Below are 11,546 nucleotides of genomic sequence, written 5' to 3'. Positions count from 1 at the left end.
GGAGATGGAATCCTGGCACTGCCATGGCTGCAGCTGCTTCCCCTTCTCCGTGTGTGACCCCCCCAATCCACTATAGATTGCTTTTCACTCAGCCCCGGAGTGGAATATAGAGGAGAGTTAAGTTCTTTTAGATGACATAGAATTTTATTCTTGTTACCGTACCTTGAGAGTTGGCAGTTCTCTCTTGGAGATGAAAAATTGACTTCGGCATGCCTCGCACAGAGAGGGGGAAGAGGAATCCAAGCAAGTGGATTCAGGGGGAGAGGGAGGGAACGAAGAAAGTGGAGCGAGAGTGGGATGTAGAGTTTTGTGTTTAAGAGTCAGTGTGGAGACAGCTGTCATGGAGCAGCTTGCACTTTGGAAACAGACTCATCAGTCAAACAGAGCTGCACCTGCACTAATGTTTGCTCTGTGTGTGTGCAAATGCAAGCATGTGTCACTCGAGTGTGTATCGGCACATTTGCGTTAGATGCATGGAAGTGTGGAGTGGACTTTATTTGTATTACTAAGTGCTCAATTTACATCTGTTTCATGTCTCTTGTTGTATAAACAATACAATAGCTGAGGAAATCTAACTGACAGTAGAGTCAGAATGGAAAAGTTGGGGGAAACCTTTGAACATCAAACAAATCTTCTCAATGACCGTCGCAAGCCAGCTAACTCTTCACACTCATCATGCCAGCCGCATCAGACACCTCGCCGCGTAAAAGTCGTCTAGGTTTACATCAATGCGTACGGTATGAGAGCCATTCAAACAGCAGTCCTTCTGAAACACAACAGTTGCTTTGGCCCATCTGTAATAAGCGTAGTCAGCCCTGTGGCATGCATTAAACATTAACACCCGGTCTGTAGAGCCCTTTAATCCAGCGCGCGATCCCTTCATGTGAGCCAAGGGGACAATTCATTCAGCCTTAATGCAGTTAATAAAGTTTAGTTTCTTACAAATAAAAATGCATCCTATACAGGTTCGATGAAGGGACCATCTGTTCGCTTGTGACACTCGATATAGACAATGCATCGGGTTTTTGTTCTTAAAAATTAGGCGGTCCTTATTTTGAGGGTTTTGTTAGTCTAATCCTAACCCAAATAAAATTTTATGAATATTTTCTAAAATATAATAATATAAAATACATTTTATTAAATTAAATTTTATTCTTTATAAATATTGTTGACCAATGTATAGTATGTTTTGATTTGTACTTTTGGTGATTTGTGAGATTACATATTGGATAGGCTCAAGTTCCATCCACATACAAATGATTAAACTTTTTGTATGACTGCTTGAAGCCATTAAACTGTTTAACCATGGTTGATGTTTTCTATTATTTTGGCTATGATTAGGTTTATAGTTATGTTTTCCTTGTGTTTCCTTGTCTGTCTAGTTAGGTTGTTTCCACTTAGTCTTTTCAGCCCCGCCTGTTCCTATCAGCTCCCACCTGTGCCTTTTTCAGGTGTTTGTCATCTTCTCGCCCATTTGTTTGTATTTAAATCCCTCCTTTCCTTTCAGACTCTTTTGGGTCATTGACGCTGTAGTCACACTGTCCAGTCATTGTTTATTTTTTTATTTTTTTAATCTACCATCAAATCAGTGGTTCTTTGTGAGTCAGTCTCAGGGGTTCGGCAGAGCCTCCACTGCGAAGATTTATTGTGTAAATTCGTGATGACGCATATCTAAACTGGTCTTGCAAAGGCAACAGCAGAAGTCACACAGATTTGCAGGTATGTACTTTGTTTTGATTCATGCATTGTGTTGGTTATGTTCTTTCAACAAGGTGATGTTCATGCATGGCTCATTTTGTGCACCAGTAAAAAAAAAAAACATTGACGTCATGAATTTGAAAAAAATAATGTTTTCACTAAAGAGGGGTTCAGTGAATGTGCATATGAAACTGGTGTTTGGTACCTCCATTAAGGTTAAGAACTACTGCACCAAATGTACAAAATGCATCATGTTATAGTTGTAACAGAAAAGCATTGATTGTGACGTGCTAAATTCGCCTCTAAGTAGAATGGCTTCAGTTTCACTGTGACAGTGTGAATGTTAGTCTGTTACAATATGTTTTAAACTACAGATTTAGCCCGTCTCTTGCTTTCTCTGACCATCAGCAAGCAAAATTTGATAGCAAATGGATGAGTGAAAAGATGAAATCATAATAATCACAAAACTGGATACAATGTGACTTTCAATTGTGTACAAAATTAGAAGATTTCATCAGTTAATTGCACATTGTCTGTTTTTTTTAAACACGTAATAAACGTTAAGTGGTGATGGCTCGCTTGTAACGTAATACATTTCATACTGGTCGAATGAAACTGCATATTGACGTCGCAGGCCTGGACCTGGTTTAAGCAAGGAATTATATTGCAGTGTTTAGTGGTTTGTAGTTCAACCCTAGTATTAATAGAAAGCTGGTTAATCTACTTCTATCAGGAGCAGATGGCAGAGTACATGTGTTTCAAATTCTATTTAAAAGCTTCCAAATAGTTTTTTTGTGTGACTGTAAAAATTTTCCAAATTTACTGGACTTTAAACTTGGATGTTCACTTTGTGGTTTGCTGTTTTTTGACTTTTATTGACATTTCTGTGTGCTATTTTGAAAAAATTGTCTCATGTTTTCTCCTTATTGGGATTTGTGACGGTTACTTGGTCAGAACTTCGGCTAATAAATAATACGCATAGCTGCATGTTTATTAATATGAATGTGTTCTTGTCCCATTATTAATTTGTCAAGCATCAATGTTCTTGTTTGAAGCAGTGCAGCTAAACGACGAGTATATTTTAGAAAATAAAGAAAACAAATAGCCTTTTTCTAAAGTCATTACCCAGACTTTTTCAAGTATGCATTCATGAAACCATTCCCCCCAAATGGAAAAGAAAAGCATTAGTAGAAAGATATTAATGATGTTTGTTACCGCAAAGGCCAGAACATGAACACAATTGAAAACATTCCATTCACAGAGCTGTATGTTTAGTGCAGACTGCCATTAGGTGACTTGACAGTGTTTCCAAATATGTCAGAAATGGCTTGTGTTTGTTATGGGACAAATTTTTGGCTCAATAAATGACTGCCATGTGATTAATAGGGGTAACAAAGAAAGGACCACCACGATAGAAAGTAGAAACAAGGTCCCTAATAAAGTTCATGCATAAACCTTATACTAGAGATAAAATGTAATACATTAAAATCGCTTCAGTTACATTATTCATTATTTAGAGGGCTTATGCAATGTTTTTTTTAAGTTCTGCACATTATTTTGTTTCTTTTATATTTAAGAGAAGCCATCCAAGCATATGTGCAATCATGCTTTGATATATTAGCATGATATATTGAAAGACAGAAATTATATACATTGGAACAAATTTAATGTTGGACCATTTTTTTGCTGTGTTGGTCCAATGAGCATTTTTTTTTTTTAAATCACTTATGGGCTCCCATTTCTCAGGCTCATGACGGCTTTTGGCTGAACATAATGCTGAAGTGACCCCAAGTGGAAGGAAATTATATCCTGTCTCTCAATCCTACTTGTTTTTTGTTTTGTTTTGTTTTTTTCTCCAAAACCAGCCATGTAGAGAAAAGCTGGTGACCAGAACAGAGAATTCCAACAAAAACAGGAGACAGAATGTTTTTTTTTTTTTAACTAGTTCAAGTTCAAACTCTGCCAGCTTTTCCACCTCCAGTGGTTCCGACCCTTGACCCTTGAGGTTGTTTCATTAAAAAAAATATTTATAATCTCAACACTGCAAATCTCCCATCATCTTGCCTTGTAACAACTTCAAGTGGAAAGCAGGCGTACATTTTTCAGGTTAAATATTTCAAAGACACATAAAGAACATGATCTTTGATGATGTCAGTGACATAGGTGCACGGAAACACATTTTTTCCCCACTCACATGCCTCCCACAATGTCCTCTAACATTGCTCCTCAGATCCAGAACACCCTTTCACTAAATCATGACTAATCCAAAGTACAGAGCTCGTTGGTGGGATAGCGAAGCAAGTGAGCCCCTGCTGACCTCTTTGGAGCTCCGCTGTCCTATGTACCAGTAAATCAGTCCGCCAACGCTTTCCCAAGGCTGCAGTGACTCTGAAGGTCAGCAACGGGAGGATGTGACCTAAGAGGTTATATAGGCCACAGGGAAAGTAGTTTAGGGTCCAGAATTCCACTGGGAGAGACGGATACAAGAAAGAGATATGATGACTGACACATGAGCCAAGAACGAAGATGAGAGACATGAAGGAAAAAAACAAAACCTAATTGTTGGTACAGTACACATGGAAGGTGGGGGGGTGTCATCATATATTTTCCCGAACGGCTGGTCTATTTCCGTCACGGCCTCAGCCGTATAGATCCTCTTGACAACAAAAGGTTTGACAAAAAAAAAACGTGATCTTCTGCCAAGGTTAGTGTCCATTCAACGCCTGCAGACTTCATCCTTTTGTTTGGACAACATTTCCATTTGTGGATCTCCTCTACTTGTTCGACAGTGGAGCAGTAAAACCAGATCCAGCCGCTCAGCACCAGCAAAGAGAACAGATGTGTTCCCAGATTTCAGAGCCATGTCTAGGACGAAATAAATCATCCCCCGAATTGTCTGTCTGCCATTTCACTGTCAGGAAGATACGCAGCTGAAGATCCTGTCCTGGTTGACTATTTAATTCCAGTGCAATCATGGAAATGTCTGAAGGAATAAACAATTGCTAAAATAATTTGTCTTCTCAAAAACAAAACATGTTTTTTTAAACCATTTTTTCTTTAAGTCGCATATTTTAAAATACTCTTGAATGTGGTCGTAAATTCACCGTCATTCTCAACATGCTGCTTCATGATCTTTATCTCCAAAGAAAGCTAAATTTTATGATACCCCAAATCATATCCTGGGATATGATACTGCCCTTAAATGTAGACCAACAAAATGAATCCTTCTCGAGGCCAAGTGTATGCCAATGCCAGATGTAACAAAATTCCCCTCTGGCATTCCTGAGCTATCAAGTTTCTATAAAGCAGGCAGCCTATGGGCGAACCAGCTGAAAACAAAACACTTCTGGCAAGAGCTGTTGCTGGCATGAGGCCATAAACACTTCATTTGACAATTATTTGCTGCAGGTTACTTGCCACAAAAACACCAGAAGCCAAAAAATTCATATTTATTCATATTATTTCATGGGGGAAAAGGAGGCAGAATATTTTTGTGCGTACACGCAGCTAATAAACTACTGATTACATGTTCTTAGAGGCAAGTCGTCTTCAAAATAGAACCCCAACACACACACACAGCAGTCATAATTTATAGTGAGGACACTTCTGGCTCAAGAGTGAGGTGAAAATAGCATTTTCTTCTCATCTGAGATTTCATCCAAGGTTAGCGGAGTGAGAAAGAGTTTACCACATGATGTGTTATTACTCTGCCCCACAGTTACATGTCTGAAAAAGGTGGAATATTGAGTTCTCTACCTTTTTTCTTTTTTTACTGCAGAGTTTGGCGTGCCCATAATAGAGAAAGTGTGGTGTTAAGTGGAATGTGATAATTGAATGAATTCCTCACAGGATATAAGGCATCTTCATAGTGAGGCTGTTATTTGCATCTTTTATTGTTTTAAATGATACTTTCTGTTTTAGGGTTAACATTAAAATGCTACACGGGATGTCAGACAAACATGAATAATTAATTTAAATGAATTCCTAATTAAACATTCAGAAGCAGTGTGTAAAATAATATGGATCATTGGTCGTATGGGGAGAATGCCTGAAGAGAATGAAGCTCTCTCAAGTGCACTAATCGTGTTGGCATTATGGTGATCCAGGAAAGCATGTACACAAAATTAAAAAGAATTGTTAGCGAAAGGGTTAACCTCCAGTTTATACCAAATATTTCCCGTGGTATGTAGTTTTTCCTCACAATCCAAACAAATATTGATTTTGTTGAACCTCAGAAGTTTCACTTCCTTGTGGCTCTCTTCACCTGAGTTCAAATACAAGTCGAATTATTGTTCCACTACCACGAGTGTACTTAAAATGAAATACTATCTTGAAAATTGCCGTGGTGTATTTCACTTCTTTCTGATCACATTCACTTTTTTTTCCAGGAACGTCACTGATATTCTTCTCACCAACTTCCTTACATATTTTCTGTGGAATCCCCAAATTATGACTGAGTATGCGGTTTTGCGTTATGATAATATGAGGAGACTTGACTGCGGCGCTGCAGTCAATCATTTTTTTTTTTTTTTTTTAGCCGACAAGTGATCCCATCAATCATGAGCAATTTGTTGTCCCTCAGCAGTTCTTGATGGCCCTTATTCCTTTATCAACGCGTGTATTTTAGTGTGTCTGCACACACCAGATGGGTCTCTGTGGGGGGAGCAAGGTGTGTTGAATATACTTATCTTGCCACTTCCCACTGGCCTCATAAAACAGAGATAACAAAGAGGGTAATTAGTCCATACACAAATCCATGCACACATACAGTATCTGCACAACTGATTTAACCTTTAGCTTTACATTATTGTTGTGTTACGTTTACACACACAACCTTGGTCCTCTATTTACTATATTAATTGGTAGACATTTGCTAATTGATGCAAACTCTAGTTGAGTGTTTTATGCTACGTTCCCCAAAAAAAATTCCTTGACAAACCTTGTAAAAAGTATTGTTCTAGCCAAACACGTTGCCTCAATTTTGAGCTCACAAGGGGTTTGTGTGTTACAGTAGCTGGAGAGCGTTTCCTCCTTTTGTTGTGACAAATGCTCAGCCAGCATATTTCATTTATCAGATCTATGGTTGCCAGATAGGAGCTGTGGTTATTCAAGCATAACCAACATGATTCAAACATGTCAAGATGAGGCACTAAGGCCTGGATACTGATAAATAAGAGGAGTGAACCCACGCTTGTTGTTTGTTGATCTTGTCACGGTGCTACGTTCAGCATGTATGAAGGTTATGCTCGTGTGAAGAACTGAATTAGGCAATCACAATTTGAAATTTGAAGTTTTTCTTTTGTAATTTGGTGCCATCGTGTGCCTGAAAAAAATGCTAATCTGGCTAATCTGACACCTCTGCTTGTGTGCAGCTGTATGTGCATAATATTTATTTATTTATTTATTTATTTATTTATTTATTTATTTATTTATTTATTTATTTATCATTGAATTTCAAAGGGCAAAATCCATATGCTAACCAGGAAAATTCTATTGTTATACTATTTAGTTGTATCTTTTGCATGTGCAACAGTAAATTATTTGTTTACTCATTGGCGCCCCCTTACAGTTATAATTTACTGTCAATCCGCTGTCATAAATCTCATCTGTCAGACATTTGCAGCGTTGCGCTATTTTGCCATTCTTCAAGTTTTTGCAAGAACGGCACAGAACTTTGAAAAATACCAATATTGCATTTCATAGCACACGGGTGGAATTTGATTGAACTTATATTATTTCATGTCTGCTAATCATTACGATTTCATGGTAGCATTCATATAGAGTCACCTACATAGGTAAAAGCGGCGTGCATTGCATTTCTTTTTTTAATTCATGCATAGCGCAGCATTGCCTCACTGCTCCGTATTGTAGATCAATGTCTAGTTTCATCACATTCTGTCTGAAATTTAAAATGTGGAACACTGTGGTTTACCTTTTGTATGCTCCATCTGAAGTGTTTACAATTTCTCTTTTAACACTTTCCCAAAAGTGACGCTGTATGAAACATGTCCACCCGATTGTTTTATTAGTAGGAGCCTTTGGAGACGGGTTTTATAACCACTGTCAACCGTTTCATCTGAAGATAAATGATAACCTAAGTTACCATCCAAACATTACTTGGAGTGAGTTGACATCATTTAGTTAGGAAGTGAGTGGGAGGATAAGACTATCCAATTTTTTTTTCCTTTACATTTCAATCAACCCACATGAGTCACAAGTTCAGTCATAGATCCCTCTTTGGGAATTATTTGTCAGAATAATGCATTATCCTGAATGTTTAAATATTTCCAAAATGTGGTTTTGATGACAGCTAAATACTTTAAATACATGTTTCGTTTTATGTGTTCTACTTTTTGATGTCATACAAAGGAGGGGAAATGAAGGAGTAGGATTTATCAATGTTTAACATTTAAATGAAGCTAGGAGAAGAATTTTATTTGGACCATTGTGTAATGTACCTTAATTCTCAGAGTACTGCGTCAAAAGTCAAACAAACAAAAAAAAAAACCTCCTATTCGGAAAACACGCTAGGATCAAGCACAGCATGTATCATTGAAGCTACCTTTCCTCGGATATGAGCGATATTCAATGGATATTGCAGTTTAGAATCACTGATGGAAGAGATGAAGTTAAATGAGTTTTTTCTAATTAAAGTCGAGAATTAAAATGCCGTTCTCAGCGGTATTCTCCCTCCCCCCCCCGTCTCTGCCCTCTTTTATTCTCGTCACACACAATGGCAGAGCCCAATGTGAGCGGCAGGGCAGGAGGTCTCAAAGGCTTAATCTTGCTGCTTGCAAGGTACAGTCATAAAACTGACAGTCTAACTAATTATCCCTAAAATTACAACATCTTAATGTTCACCCTCACAGCATTGTTGTGTGGTTCTGTGTGTGTGTGTGCATGTGTGATGAGGAGCTGTTCATTAAGCAAGCAGCTGGAGGTGGTCCCCTGCATGTGTAGTCGAGAACAGATGTGTTGCTGCTTATTGTTTGGGTTCTTAGGCTTTGTCAACTTAAACAAAGAAACAGGTTAGCGTCCACAATATTTGAAAATAAACTGACATGTTGTGAACGGTAAAACATGAATTGATTCCCACCCCAATCTGCTTTCATGATAACAAATAGTGGGTGGCTGTCATTGTAACCTTTTGTGAGGCTCGAGCTACATTTCAGCTTAAGGTTTTTATGACGATGTGATAAGAACTGTGCAAATACAATTTATTACTGATTCACATCTGTGCTAAGACTCAAATACCCTGTCGGAAAGCAGACATGGGATTACTACTATAACGTCAGGGATTTTCTATAATCTCATTCTGCTTCTGACAAAATACCACAATGATATGACATGGACAATGTGGTTGTGATTATCGAAAAAAATATTTTTGACATTTTCAGGTTAAATGTCAGCATAGCACAAGGGTACTGATGTGACACAATTAGCTTATAAAACAAATAAACAGTTGAGCCACCTGCAAAGTGTCTTAATTGTGTAACCTAATAATTCAATTTCTCATTGCTACATTGCTTCAGGTCTTCAAATGTACAAATTTGCATATTTTTGCCTTGTTGTTTGACCTAATTTGTTTTTACAAAATTAACATTAAAAAAAAAAAATTAACTGGACAACATTTTATTTTATTTTTTTGAATGTGCTACTGTTGAACATGAAACGGTCGGAATGAATTTTTTTATTTTTTAATCAGCAAAGCTGCAAATGCAGGTCACATGATTTTAATAATACCCCAAGGTCATTTTACGTCCTAGTTTATGAATGATTTTATTGAGTGTATGAATACTGCATCATAAAGCTTTCAGGGCAGGCTTTTTTTTTTTTTTTTAAATCCCGACTCATTTCCAACATTTTGTTTCTTAGATAAATAATGTGCCTGAGGACAATCTATTCCAACTGTCAATGTATGAGTGGTTGAAGAAGATTGAAAGAATAATGTTAGTCATGTAAGATGGAGTGAGCCAGAATTTATTGCCATAGATATGTAATTTGTGGAATTTTGGAATTTATGGAAACACTATGTACAAAAAAAAGAAACGTGGTATTGTTCTGTGGTAGACTATTTTTTTGTTTTATCGTAGCGACACCAACCCATCGTCGCCTCTCACCTCAAATAGCATTTCGGACAAAGGTTTGTGTCTGAAATTGTCTCTGTGCGAGTTATCGCAAGTGAAGTAAATGAAAGTGAGAGCAGGTGGTCGGAAGGCAAGCCGAGGATGATTTGTTACAGGTGTGTGGTCAAGTGCTTTGCCGTCGTCATTACGTTCTGTGGATGACATGGCACCATCTTTTGTTGACACGTCCTCTGACCACAAGAAAGGCCAAGGAGAGGTCACAAAAAGAAATGGTGTGAAATAGAGAATTACACTTGCCGTCACACTGCTCGTCAAAGTGTTGCGAAGGGTGGAAGAAGTGCAAAGAGTAATTGTATTTTTTCTTTTCAGACCTCACGTACAAGTTCCCCAATAAAATCCAAGATGGAGGAACATTTGAATTTTGCTCTCACTGGCCGCTTCATCTCTTCATCCATCAAGTGAGAAGTCGACGCCCAACTACGGTATTTCCTAACACCGGGAATGTTTCCCATCAAAACACACTTTCACCAGATTTTTTTGGACAGTCTCACAAAGCTTTACTGTCAGACTGATTTCATTTTTAAGGTATTTAACTTTTGAAATCTGTTTCTCACACCTTCTTTGATTGTTAATCCCATTTTAAGATCGCGCACAGCTGAACAGTCTGTTGCACAGCGGAAAAGCACACATGGTACATTTCATGTTTAATCCAATCAACAATTCTGGACGAACATTTTGTTGTGATCTTTTATGTCTATTTTGAGAGAGCATTTCTTTCTAAACCTCAGCAGCTGGCATTGACTCAAAGTGGTATAGTGATATCAACAAGACACGCTTTAATCAGAAGACTACCGATCTGCTATGTTACTGACCCGGCGTGTATGAAACGGCTTTCTGTATTTTTTTTTTTTTTGAGGAGGAGGGGTACTTTACACACACTGTGGTTGCAAACCAAAGTTAAAAGACATCAACAAGGATGATGGCTCATTCTGATATTTTTTTTCTTTTGTGCATATCTATAGAGTCCCAGTTTCTTTGACTAATGGAGATTTTTTCCAAGGAGTAAACTCAACACAAGCATACTATTTTTGTTTTTGTTTCAACACTACATTGGATTTATTGATTTTTGGGTTCTCTCTTGCTTACATCCGTTAATGAATGTGTACAATTTCTATTAGTCCGAAGCAGATTATCATCACCCATGCAATAGTTCCCAGTATTCCTTTCGTCAGATAACATTCTGCATGGAATTCTCAGCTGCCCTCTACCCAAAATCCAAATGTAAACTTTCCTTGACGCAGATGTGCATGCACGCACACACAGGGTTACATCATAATCCTTTTTTTGATGTGAATCCAGGCCAATTGTTAAACTTCTTTTTTCGAAGGGGGGTGGATCGAAGATGAAGGGGTGCTTACGATGCCCCCCGGCGTTTTGTAATGCACAGACAGCCGCATATCCCCACGGGCTTATTTTAATATATTTCCAAATTGCATGGAAATCAGCACATTCAGTAATATGCAATGCATACGCATAGAAATGAGACCCACCTTATTACAAGAAGGAATAAATTATATTAATGCCTCTCTGCTCTCGAGTGCGTTTTGCTGCAACCTCAACCTAGAGTCAAATCTTCCAATTTTGTAATCTCTAACAACAGTATTATTGTTTCCAAAGATGAATCGATTCACTTGAAATTTGATTAAAATTCTTGTGCATATTTGCTGTGAATTGCTCGTTGTTTCCACAGAAATTACATAA

At 37.8% G+C, this 11,546-nt stretch overlaps 1 long non-coding RNA gene across 9 annotated transcripts in view; it reads left to right on the top strand.

The window, feature by feature from the left end:
* The first annotated feature begins 1,469 nt into the window (after positions 1-1,469).
* Positions 1,470-11,546, top strand: part of LOC148394406 (uncharacterized) — a 55,104-nt gene continuing 45,027 nt past the window's right edge. For 2 of the 9 annotated variants that reach the window (XR_015859737.1, XR_015859736.1), the window contains exons 1-2: positions 1,472-1,719; positions 10,155-10,267. This is a non-coding gene — a long non-coding RNA (uncharacterized LOC148394406). Of the gene's footprint in view, positions 1,720-10,154; positions 10,268-11,546 lie in introns of all 9 variants that reach the window. The other 7 variants (XR_015859734.1, XR_015859735.1, XR_015859733.1 and 4 more) reach the window with 6 other exon arrangements.

The sequence above is a fragment of the Syngnathus floridae genome, chromosome 8 (genome assembly GCF_059516105.1).
Source record: "Syngnathus floridae isolate MCC-2025c chromosome 8, RoL_Sflo_1.0, whole genome shotgun sequence".
NCBI lineage: Eukaryota > Metazoa > Chordata > Actinopteri > Syngnathiformes > Syngnathidae > Syngnathus > Syngnathus floridae.
This window is presented reverse-complemented; position numbering and strand designations above follow the sequence as displayed.